General features: G+C 40.3%; 1 protein-coding gene across 2 annotated transcripts in view; it reads left to right on the forward strand.

Annotated features, from left to right (window-relative positions):
• The window catches only part of ARHGAP10 (Rho GTPase activating protein 10), a 101,636-nt gene that overhangs the window by 2,131 nt on the left and 86,482 nt on the right, over positions 1-13,023 (forward strand). The gene's annotated exons all lie outside the window — the stretch shown is intronic.

Genomic DNA, 13,023 nt, shown 5'->3' on the forward strand with positions numbered 1-13,023 from the left:
GCCGAATCTGGTTCCTCGGGCGGCGAAGGCGGGTAGCGGCGCATCTTGCAGGGAGTTTCGGGTTTTCTGGCTCTGGGGCGGCGGAGTTGCAGAAATGCGAAAAGGAGCATCTGCAAACGCTGCCGAGGCGTGCCCGTCTGAGGACAAGGGGAAAGTCTCAAACTTCTCTAGCTTGTCCCTTCTTCAGGTCGATGATGAAACACTTCAAGCTTTTCTGATACCTGACACCTAAAACCGCCAAAAGGTCCACTATACTTGGAGAATACAAGTATACCCCCTCCCCCTTAGAGCTTCTCATAACTTTCAGGATGCAAACTGAATTTACTTGTGTGATTATAAATAATAGAAAAATCTGACACAGCACATATGCTAGCTGGATTATGGAACACAAGGTTTACAAACACTGGAAGGAATTCCCATACAAATAAATATCTTCCTGTTGACGGTATATCAAGCTTTTCTGTGACATCAGTTATTAGCCTTCTGGTAGATGATATTTCAAGCTTCTCTTCCTTTTAGGACAGGAAGCATTAAAAACATATTTGATTTTTAAAAATAAAGTGAGCTTAAGGACAGCCAGTGACTTTCTAATATTAAATTTCTATGACCACCACAGTTCCTGGCTGTCATTCAGGCCTCTAATAACCAGAGTCTCAGGCTAGTATGTATGCAAAATGTGGTTTCATTATGGGTTTTGCGGCTTGTTTTATTTTTTGAGTACTTCTATTGTGCCACAAGTAGCCATGAAGCACTAGTGATTTAAATAAACTTTTGGGCATATACACATAATGTAACTTTTTGGAATTTAGTCTGCATTGTTCACAAATCTATCTGCATGTGCACATATGGATATAAATATGCTCTAGAACTGGGCACATGATATACCTCAATCATGTTGTGGAGGAATTCAATTATATAATTGCAATAAGTCATTAGGCCAGAATTCTGGTTTTCATAGTGCAATCCTATAAATGTTTATTAAGAAGTAAGTCCCATTGTGTCCAGTGGGCCTTGCTTCCAGGTAAATGTGTTTACGAGTGTTGGCCTCAGTTGCCTAAGGCTGCACATTCTACTTGGGAACAAGTTCCATTGATTCAGTGTGCAAAATTTTGTGTTTCATGTTCAAATTAGTGTTTGTTTTGAGACGTATCTTTATACCATAGTAAACTCAACTTGCATTATGTCAGCATACTGATTACATGTTCCTGGCAGCTGGTGGAAATTGACTTGGCTTCTTTGAATTAGTCTCTTATTATGACACAAACTATTACAAGGTTTCTATAGCAAGTGTGAAATGCCAGTATTAACTATTCTGAGTAACACTTCAGGTTTTCTGTTTGAGAGAGAGGAACATATTATACAGGAATGTATCTTGGAATACATTTGTACCCCATTTCAGGTTTCTGGTAGTACCTTTGGTAACTCTTTCATATCTTGATAACTGGATTCACCTAACCAGCCCTATCAGTGAAAGCCCTGCACAAGGACTTACGTTCTGCAGCAGGGCTCTGCTCTCTCTCTCCTTCTCCCATGTGCCCCTGCACCTGTCAGAAATTGGCTCTGTGTTGGCAGGAGAACCCCCACCACAATACAGAGGGAGAGGGAGCATTGGTCTATCTTGCAAGCTGGAATGCTTGTGAAGTTGATGACTGGAACAGGGCCATGGGGTTGTAGTGGATAGCTTGATGAAAATGTCAACCAGTGTGTGGCAATTGTGAAAATAACAAGTTTCATGCTAGCAATCATTAGGAAAGTGATTGGGAAAAAAGCCTGTGAATATCAGTGTTCTTATATAAATCTATGGTGCAACCACACTTGGAATACTGTGCATAGTTCTGGTTACTGCACTTCATATACATTGTAGGGCTGGAAAAGTTTCAGAAAAAGGCAACGTAAATAATCAAGAGAGTGTGTATTATTATTACTATTCATTTCATTTCTATGCAGCTTAATATTTTTTTTTTTTTAAAGTCTAAAAGTGGTTTACAGCCTACATTAAAATGCTAGAAGAAAATCAAATGCAGGCGTCCCCTCACTTCCGTGGGGGGTCACGCTCTGAGTCCCAACGTGCATAAGTGAAATTGTGTAAAGTGGGGACCGCCCTCTAAAATGCCCCCAAATGCCTATTTTCCCCTGCTCTCCAGCTCTCTTCCGCTCTTTCCCCACTCCAGACCAACATATTTAGAGTTGAAATTCTGGAGAATGCTAGAGAATGCGTAGGAAAGTGGTTGCTTCTGCTGCGCTACTCCACACACCAGCTGTTAGTGGCAAGGCTGAGCCACCTGAACAAAGCCCTGCTGCACCTCAGGTCTCTTCGGGGCTTCCTCTGCCCCCACTAATGTCCTCTTTGGGCTTCAGGAACGGTCTCATCGCAAGCCGTGAGGACTCTCCGGCTCTCTCCTGCCATTTCCTGAGGTGATTCTATTTATTTATTTATTTATTTATTTAATTTCCAGTGCCACACATATACACGGTCACACGCAAGTAGGGGGTGGTGTTGTTCCTGTATAAAATATATATATTCAGAGCAACATAATTAACAGGAAACTGAAATATTATCTTATATTTCAAAATAAGACATTGCAATGGAGGTCAAGTATAGAATGCACAACACAGCAAAGTTAAACATTTCAAAATAAAACATTAGTAAAGGATGTCAAATACAGTGGTGCCCCGCAAGACGAATGCCTCGCAAGACGGAAAACCCGCTAGACGAAAGGGTTTTCCGTTTTGGAGGTGCTTCGCAAAACGAATTTCCTATGGGCTTGCTTCGCAAGACGAAAATGTCTTGCGAGTTCCTGCAGGTTTTTTTTCCTCCCCCCCCTTTTTCTAAGCCGCTAAGCTGCTTATCTGCTTATCCGCTAAGCCGCTAATAGCGCTAATCCGCTAAGCCGTCAATGGGCTTGCTTTGCAAGACGAAAAAACCGCTAGACGAAGAGACTCGCGGAACGGATTAATTTCGTCTTGCGAGGCACCACTGTATAGAATAGTCATTTAAAACAGTATAATAATATGGCTCTAATTCAATTTCCTATGAGGATAGGTTGCAACATTTAGGGTGCTTTTAACTGCTTGAGGGGGCATGATTGATATGTATAAAATTATGCATAGTGTGGAGAAAGAAATGTCCCCCCCCCCGCCAATAATACTGGCACTCGGGCATCCATGAAAACAAACGTTGGAAGATTCAGGGCAGACAAAATAAAATACTTCTTCACACAATTCATAGTTAAATTATAGAAATCACTCCTAAAAGAAGTAGTGATAGCCATCAAATTGCATGGTTTTAAAAGACAATTAGATTAATTCATGGAGGACAAGGTCTGCTAGCCACAATGATTATGTTCTAACTCCTTTGTCAGAGGTGGCAAACCTCTGAATACCATATCACAAGTCGGTGACTCCTGCTGCACTCAAGTCCTGTTTACTGGCTTCCCATAGGCTACTGTGAGAACAGAATGGTGGACTAGATGTGCCATAGTCCTGATCTAGCAGGGCTCTTCTTATGTCTTCTGGCAAGGCTCGTGGCATTCTTAAATAGCTGCTAATTAGAGCAAGCTTTTCATTTTTAGCAGTCATTAATATTCTCAAGAGAGCTGCATTGGCATCTGTATTTGCACCAGCCCAAGTTAAGCTTGTTGATATTGTATTCCTAGTTGTCATCTAGAGTTCCTTGGTGACCTTGTATTTTATTTGTAGGTTCTTTGTGCAGTGTCCTTTCTCCTTGCTATTTTCCTCCTCTTCAATTTCTCTTTGTAGTCTGTGGATGTGTGGGCGTCTTGGGTCAGTATCAGTATGTGTATGATGTATGATTGTGTGTATGAGACAAAGAACTGGTACACTGTGAGATATCAAGTTTATGGTACTCTCAGATAATAATTATGTTCTGTGGTTACAACATTGCAACAATTTGACCCCTGCTGATGTGACCAGTGTTAGAAACTGAGATATGACAGCTAAGAGCTAAATGGAACCTAGGTTATGGGTGTTGCAATTGAGTGTCCACATGTGCTATTTATAACAAGAATACAAAGGTGAAAATGAATAAACTGCAGCTAAAATCTTACGTTCATTTTTCACATGGTCTAGTCCTCATCAGAAGACTGCAAAAAACAAAGTCATACTCCCCCTGCCCACCCCCTAATATTCTTATGAGGGTCCCTTCTCCAGTCTTCAGAGAGTGGCTGAAAGTGGGGGGGGGGGAGGGGAGCTCCTCCCTTTCTTCCAGCAGCGGCAGTTTTAATCTGAAATCTTAGGCTCAGTACTGTCCCCAGAGCTCAGAAACTGCTGGCATTAATGAAATTCCCTGTCCAATACGCACTTAGAACAGTTGGAGTTTCGAGCGCTGGATGTGACTAGGGCTGTGCTTTAGTGTTGTCTCCCCTGTGTCATGCCTTTCTACCACACCCCTTCCTGCCCACATCTGAGCTGTGTGAGGGCTTGTATGACACAACTGCAGTATTGCTGTTGCACTCGGTTGCTGCACTGGTTTAACATCTTGGGTGTTATGTTGAATTGATTCAGCACCAGAACTTGTGCTAGCATCCAAATCTCTTCATTTGCATGCACTGGCATTAAAATGAAAATATAATTTCACTGTATCATTACTCCAGTTGTTCTAAATACGTTGGGTGATATCTGAGCAGTGGACTCAATAATACAGTATTTTGAATATTGACAGAGTTTTCCACATTATCTTGTTTGCTGCACAATAATGAAGGAATGTGGTTTGTTGTTGTTTGAATTGGAGAACAAGAAGAGCCTATAACATGCCCTTCCAGATTCCTTCTGTTTCTTACTCAATGTGTCCTGGACTCATGATTTCCTCCCCAGTAATACTTCCTTTTTAGTAGCATGGTAACTGCACGCTAATGTTCATAATAAGTCCTGGGAATGATAACATTACATTCTGTGGGCAATAAAAACTGATCCCTGGTGCCTTATTAGCAAACATAATCTCTTATTCCTCTTGGGGTTTTGACTTATTCTGTTTGGTCTTTTTTCACAATTATTCTTTGTTTCTGCGTTTATGAGCCATTAGAGTGGTGTGGTTGGCAAGTGGCACAGTAAAGCAGTATTCATTAAACCAAGGGTTTCCAAAGTGTGACCTGTGGACCACCAGTGGTCCATGAGCTGCGGTCAGGTGGTCAGCAGTCTCTGTGAACTGCAGGTGCAGCAGCTCCTCCAGTGGTTTGTCCTGGATTGGGGGTGGGGTGAGGAAGCAATGAACAGGGAAAAAGCAGCTGACAAGGCACTTGAAAGGAGTGCAGAGCCAGTACTGTAGTATATGGGAATGAAAGAAGCAGCGGTTACATGCAAGAATAAGAGAGTGACTCAGAGTGGAAATTGTTGACTGAGAAATCTATCAAACATCAAAGAACTTCTTTAACACAATAGGCCCAGCTGTTGAGTTACAATAGTTGTATTACAGTGGTACCTCGGGATACATACGCTTCAGGTTACAGATTCCGCTAACCCAGAAATAGTACCTCGGGTTAAGAACTTTGCTTCAGGATGAGAACAGAAATCGTGCTCCGGCTGTGTGGCAGCAGCAGGAGGCCCCATTAGCTAAAGTGGTGCTTCAGGTTAAGAACAGTTTCAGGTTAAGAATGGACCTCCGGAACGAATTAAGTACTTAACCCGAGGTACCACTGTACTTATTTTATTTCTTACTCTATATTTTGTTGTATTAAGATGTTGATTCCATACATTTTTTAAAAAACACCTTTTTATCATTTAGCACAGCACATTAAGTGGTGCACAAAGATCTTCAGCTATTTTCATAGGGTCTGGAAGAGGGGGTGAGCTTGGAACTCTCTGGTTGACTGAGAAGCTAGGACCAAATCTTGAGTATCCTTGACTGCTACAATATTGTGGCAGGCCCCTCTTTCATGTGGTGGCTGGGGTGGGGTGGGGGGATAACTGTTTTTGGATACACTTCTGTTACTGTACCAGCATAATCTGATGTATGGAAACAGCTGGTTTTCAAAATGGTTTAGATGCAGGTAATAGGGTCCATTTTCATAAAGAAGGCTTTGTCTACAGCTAATATAGTCAAAGTGCCTAGGTTGAAGCAAAAAAAGAAAATAGTAACCAGAAATTTAAGTAGAAGCAGGTAAAAAAAAAATTAAAATATTAATATAACTGGTATGTCTGTATTTAAAAACCTGTCTCCTAGGAAGATCTCATTTTATTATTGGGTTAGAGATTATGAAGATACAGTAGCTGGAATTGTTCATCACGCTTTTAAATATTTTCAGATGTTCCCTAAATGTGTATTTTTAAAAATTGAATTGTTTTGCTGCTTTCTGCCCTGGGTTCCTTTGTGAGGAAGGAAAGGATATAAATTTAATAATAATAATAAAACATTTCCTTTAGTGCATTCAGCTTGGAGTGGTGTTGCATCTGTGGTTAAGTGGCATGTATAACAGGAAGTAAAGCTATTGTTTTGGCTTTCGAAGACTTACCAAAGGAAGTAGTAAAGGAAACTATACTCGTTCCAATAGAACTTCTTTGCAAAATGCTGTGACATGAAATCTGCACATATCTTAGATCGCTGTACAGCATGATCCTAAGCATGTGTAGTTGGAAGCAAGCCCCTCTATGCTCCTTGAGGATTTGTTGGTTTCAACAGCTTATGGAACATACTGAATCTTTGAATTCTGCAAATCACAGCCTAGTTTAGCAGGGTGACTGCTACTGAACTTTACTCAGTAAGGCTGAAGAAAGTGTTCCACTTCAGATGTTACATATATAGTTGTTAATAATAAATCCAAATAAATTCTAGCAGAGAGAAAGGGGCAGGATCTTATTATTCAGTAAATCATTATATTTTTTAAAAAATAAAAAACACACACTTTAGACTTTATGCTTTCTGGTAATTGAGCGTTGATATATAGTGCAGAAGAGCTTTTAAATAATAATAGTAGTAGTAGTAGTAGTAGTAGTAGTAGTAATTGGAAATGCAAATGGATAGGCACTGAAGCTTTTTCACTTTCAAAACAACGAAATTGTCATTTAAAGAGTCCAAAGATAGGGGGAAAATTGCTTTGTTTTACAGTCGCTGTTTTATAATACTCCCAGTAACTCAAACAGAATTCATAAACCCTTCCAGACATTTGCCATTTGCCATTGCTATTACAAATACTAATGAAAGAGAACTGATATAAGGTGATGGGATGCATGAATTTGTTGTAATAGTAGTACTTTTTTGAACAGGCAGCATTAGGTACTGTATATGATTATTGTCTCTACAATTCTGTGATGCTATGTCCTTTCTTTTTTCAAGATACTATGTATTGTGACTCTCATGCAGCTAAGGTTAATCATGACTAATGTGAGCTCCATACCTTCAGTGGGACTTAGCCAAGACTGACTTTAATTGGCTTGAAGTCAGTATCTTTTATTCCTATGTTCATTTGCTCATTTTTTAAATGGAAAATAACCCACAATTTCTGGCCATTAGCAGTGTTTCTCAACCTTTTCCCGGCTGTGGCCCCCTTCCAACCTCGTTTTCTTCCTATGGCCGTCCCATGAGCATAGCGGGGGGGCAGCTGCCCACCCAAATAAGTAAAAATCAATACAAATCTGAGGTTCTGCCCCATCCACAAAAGCTTGCCCCCCCCCACAAGAATTCTGATTATGCCTATGCCCCTCTCTACTGGTAGAAAGGTAGCTATTTAAATGTTTTGTTTGTAAATAGAACTTTTTAAATAATTTCTACAAAATACAATTACGTAAAATGATTGGAACATAATGCAAAACATAGAATCATGGAGCAGAAAAAAAATAGGATCATGGAGCTAGAAAGGACCTCAAGGGTCATCTTTCTAGTTCAATCCACTAGTGCAACTTCTAGGAAACTCAGCCAAAGCATCCATGACAGATGGCCATCCAATCTCTGCTTAGAAACCTTCAAGGAAGGAAAGTCCAGAACCTCCCAAGGGAGATTCATCTTCCATGTACTATGAAAAGTAAACAACACTCATTTGACCCCACTCATTTGACACAGAGGGTGAAACCTACAGATAGAGTCCAAAAGGCGCACAGGGGGTTCCTGTACATGTGGGAGAAATTTAAAAAGCAAGTGGTCCTCACTGACCTGGTACAAAAAGATCTTTTCTTTCGGAGGAGCCCTGGCTGCCTAGATAAAACACTACAGCCCCATACACCTGGGAGTAAGGCCCACTGAACTTAGTGCAGCTTTCTTCCAAGTAGATACTTAGTTTTTTACTAGATGCAAGCCTGCAGCACCAGACGACCCCACTTGGCTAGGCGCTGGGGTAGATTTCACCCCACACCTTGCAGAGCTGGGCAGACGCTGCTGACGGGCCCTGCGCCCCTTGGCAACATCCAAAGTCCCTGATCCACTAGGCAAAAAGCAGCTCCGGCTCGCCCAGCCCTACTTATTGCAACCCCATCACCGCACTTACCTGACCTAGGGATTCTATTGGTCAAAACAGGAGCCTCAGCACTTGCCCTACCCTGTTGGAAACAAACCAGGACTGCTCCAAGAAAACAAACGTGGCAAAAAGGAGAGTTAGGCCCCCTTACCCACTTGTGATTGGCCAAGTGATAGCTGGCCAATCAGGATTTTTTTCTTCATTTCTCACTTCCCTCTGTGGCCCCATATCCTTGTGCTTTTTCACCTGTGGCCCTTTTTGAATATCCTGGGGCCTCCCAGGGGGCCCTATGGTCCCTGGCTGGGAAACACTGCGTTATAAAATAACTGTAGTTATCTAGAATATTCTCTAAGAGACAGACCTAATGTATAGTCTATGGAATCGTATTATCTTGTAATAAGTTTAATATTAACAGCACACTTCTTACAAAATCGCTCTTGTTTTAAACAAATCAGTGAAAAATAATCATTGTAGACTTTAGGGATTGCCCTGTAGTGTTTGTTTCCTATCTTGTTTCCTTTCCTTGAGAGCCAGAATACAAGTGTCAAGAAATGATTAACAGGCAAAATTCAGTAAACACTAACAGTACTCACTTGCTTACGCCATTTTAATAAGATCTGGTACTCCTCTTGAATCAGAATCAGAAATGCTCAGGGGTCTAACCAATATTTGTGGTTGCTGAGACCACAGAACAATTGGGGCTTGCAGCTGATGACACACAGAGCACCTTTGAAGTTCAGCGCAGGTCCAGGATTTCATTTCTGAAAGTGAATAGGGCTAGATTGTGCCACTTGGAGTATGACTGAAGTATCGGACAGAGTGGACTAGTTTCCCATCTTCCTCCCACAGCAAGTGGAATTTCCCCAAGTATTTTCAGCAGCTTACATCCATATTTGGGTATACACCTTTTCCAAGGTTTCTCCTACGTTCTCATTTTGTAAGATTAATTGAAGGTATTAGGATTTACCATTTCACACTGGTTTGATTGCAGGTTGGAATGGTTTCTTCTTCCTATAGGGCAGTACATTATACTACTGCTGGTATCATAAATCATAATGACACTTATCAGCCTCTGTCTTTCTCCTGGGTTAGTAGGTGAGGAGGGTCAGGGCGAGAGGATCATCTTCCACTTCTGCTGTGCTTTCAAGTGTATTGTAACTAAATGATGCTCCCTTTGTACAGCTCAAAAAATTACTTGGACTCAGGATGCTTACCATGGTGGCCACCATGCAAGGGTAGGCATAAATAAATAAATAAATGGACTCTTAGAAATACATTGTTTGTGAAATTCTGGCCCTTTTAACCAATAATGCAGTTATTGAACAGGCAAAGAAGGCCCTGGCCAAGTGACAGGAGTGAGCAGCAGTAAATCACACCCAGCAAGATGGAGTTAACTATTTATTAGCAAAACAAGATCTGCGCAAGAGTGTCAGGTCTAGTGAGCACAGCAACTCAGGTCTTACCCCGAGGAACTAGTTGCTGAGACTAAAGGCTCCTGTCTTTGCTCATCCCGCTCCATGCCTTTCCTTGTTCTGAGAGACCAGGGGAGGGAAGCTTTTCACAGCAGAGGGGGACACCCCTGTGCCTCTTCACAAGCCTGACCGTCTCTGCCCTCTGGCTTCCCTCTTCTGCTGCTTCTGCTTCTACCTCTGATTCTGCACTTCTCTCTGCCACAGTCTCTCCTTGCTAACTAAGCCCTGTTACCTCTTCAGCTTCCAAGACCTCTTTCCCCCAGTCTGCTCCCTTTTCTCCTTATGACCACTCATTGTCATCCCACCACCAATCCCTGGGTTCTGAGCCTTCTTCCTTTGGGGGTTCCTTGGTGTCCAGCCAGTCTATGACACCTAGAGACAATGATTGTCATCATACGGCACTGTTTTTTTATTATGGTGGCACTGAAATAAAACATTACTTTATCTAAAGTGGTCCATGACCCACAGTAATTTCTATGTGGTTTACTGGGGATGGCAGGAGAGTATGAGAACCACTGTCTTAAGAGAGAACACAGCTTGGAGAAAAACATTGCTTCTAATTAGTATTTCTTGGATAAAACTTATGTTAACAGGTATTGAGGTTTGCAACTTGATGTTCAGTGTTTTATAGAAAGTTATTATCTGAGAGCGAGGAAAGAAAGCTTGTTCAAAACATGGGGTATGTCATAAATACTATGAGAGGTTTGTGTGTTGCATTTGAAGATGCATCCCATGTGTGCAGAATCTGAATCTTCTCAACCTAATTTGTTTTCTTAGTTAGATTTCAGAAGAACTGCGTGGAAGTATGTGGGTTGTTTCTGGTGAAGTTTCATGGCCTAGAACAAGTTTGCTGTGAAAAATCACATATTTGTTGAAGTTCCTCTTTTGCTTTTCTTCTGAAGAAATAGTTCTGAAGAACAGTAATCTAAATAGGAAGTGATTTCGGAGTCAAGGAGATAAAGCACTGCTAGTGTTTGGTTTTGCTTAAAAATAAAATAAAAACCTGCAGCTTAACTTGTGGGGAATCCATGGAATTCATGGAATCAGTAAGGCTCCTGATTAGCAGGGGATGTATAACAGAGGTTTTACTGTGCATTTATATACTTGGGGAAATAGATAAAATGCCTTCCCTAAGAAAACGTTAACACTTCTGTTCTGATCAGCAATTCTATACAGCTAACTTGTATTCCAGAACTTTTCTATTGGAGTTTCTCTTGCTGTAAAGAACAGCTGGTGATAAACAGACTTGCTTTTTTTATACATCCTTTTTTGCAGTTTATTATTGAAAATTTATAGATGCTGATACTAATGTGCACATACAGAGTTCTGAATTATTAAATATTACTTTTTTTTTTAAAAAAGGTTGTTTTTGAAAAAAAAAACATTTAACCTCCCTAAAGTGCAGATGCAAATAAGAATAAATTGTCAGGAAAATGACTCTGTTTAAATGATTGAACCTGTGAATAATAAACAGGGGCATTCTTTCCTTAGTCACAAGTTAATCACTAGGACATACATTTAAAATTCATGGGAGTGATTCTATATTTTGCATTCCTTTCATCAGAGAAGTGCGGTGGAAAAATGCTAATGAAAGAATTTCCATTTAAAAAATGCACTGATACATAAAATCAATCAGTAATGTAACTAAATACTAGTCAAATTAGGCAGTTTCAGAGTTGTAATTAACTATTTTACAGGTGACTACCCCTAAGAAGCACATGGATCCTGCTCTTTGGGTGTGCTAAAATTTGTACATTATCAGGTTCCAGTGCCTTTATGATCTCCCCCAACCGAAATTAAAGCAACAGAGGTATAAGCTATTTGTTTGCATCTTTAAAATATTTACAAATAGTCCAGTAAAAATAATTTCCAAGTAAATCTTAGAATTTGTCTGAGTACACTAACCACTGTTTGGCTATTGGAAAATTTGACCACTGGAAAATCTTTTTGATTTACAGTATAGGCACTGGAAAATTTTCCAATTAATCCCTCCGCCCCCCCCCCCTTCCGAAAAGCCACGTCTCTTCCCATGGAATTCTTCATATCTCTCTCATTGGTCTCCTTTATGTGCAACAAAGGTATGCAGTAGGGCTGGTTATGAATGTTGCTGTGCCTAGAGGACCAACTGGATTATTCCATTAGTGTTTTTTTGTCAAGCATGGACAACTTCACATTTTGTAACCCACAGATACGTACTGCATATTGATATGGTATCTGTTCTGCTAGGTATTTTGTAATGTAGTTTGTTTAACAACTAAGCCTTGCATGTGTTGAAACAAAATACTGAAAACTATGAATTGCATATATACAACTGATTGGGAGGGGTGGAGTAGGTTACATTCAGAAAAGCAAGTTACAGAATCAAGTCTGAATCTCTGTCCCAGTATCCCCTCTCATACATTTTCAATGGTATATTGAGTTTCCAAGTTCACTGAAGGGGCAAATGCTATTTTAAGAACAAGAAATTCTCAAACACACTTGGTTTCACAGTGGTCGTTGGATAATAACTGATGCATATTATTGAGGAAACTACAGTATTCATAGATTCCACACTGGTTTTTGCTTGGTTTTTACCTATTGGTAAACACCAAGTGTTGTATAATATAAACAGATGGAAACATATTAGTTGGGTACTAAATGTTTCTCAAACCATTGCACATTCAACCTACTGAAAGTCATCTTCCTGTTTCATCTTCCGACCTTCATGTTTCCAGTTCTTTGTGTCCCAACTTTATAATCCAGGAATAGAGCTGCAAAGGAATCCTGATACATCAGGTATTTTTTCCTTGTTGTTGGCTGTCCTATTTAAAAAAAACCCAGGCTTTAATATGTTCAGCTGAGAGGTGCATGGATTTAATTCTGAAGTTAGCTACAGATTTAAACATGTTAATTTGGGCTCCTAGGATACACCAAACCTTAGCTTAGTTCAGAAAAAAGCAGGAATACAAAAGATCTAGAATGAACAAAGTAGTTGTGAGCTTGGTTTACTATCACGTGTAAACAAGGCCTATAACTAAAATAAAAGAAACCACCCTCCCGAAAATAGATTTAAACAGTGGAAAATGAACACCTAAAGCAGAGGCCATTTCATCCAGCTGGAAAAGCTTGACAAAGCAATTGTTTCCTGAAATAAATTGTTTCCTGAAAGA

Source organism: Podarcis cretensis, assembly GCF_951804945.1.
Source record: "Podarcis cretensis genome assembly, chromosome: 9".
Classification (NCBI taxonomy): domain Eukaryota; kingdom Metazoa; phylum Chordata; class Lepidosauria; order Squamata; family Lacertidae; genus Podarcis; species Podarcis cretensis.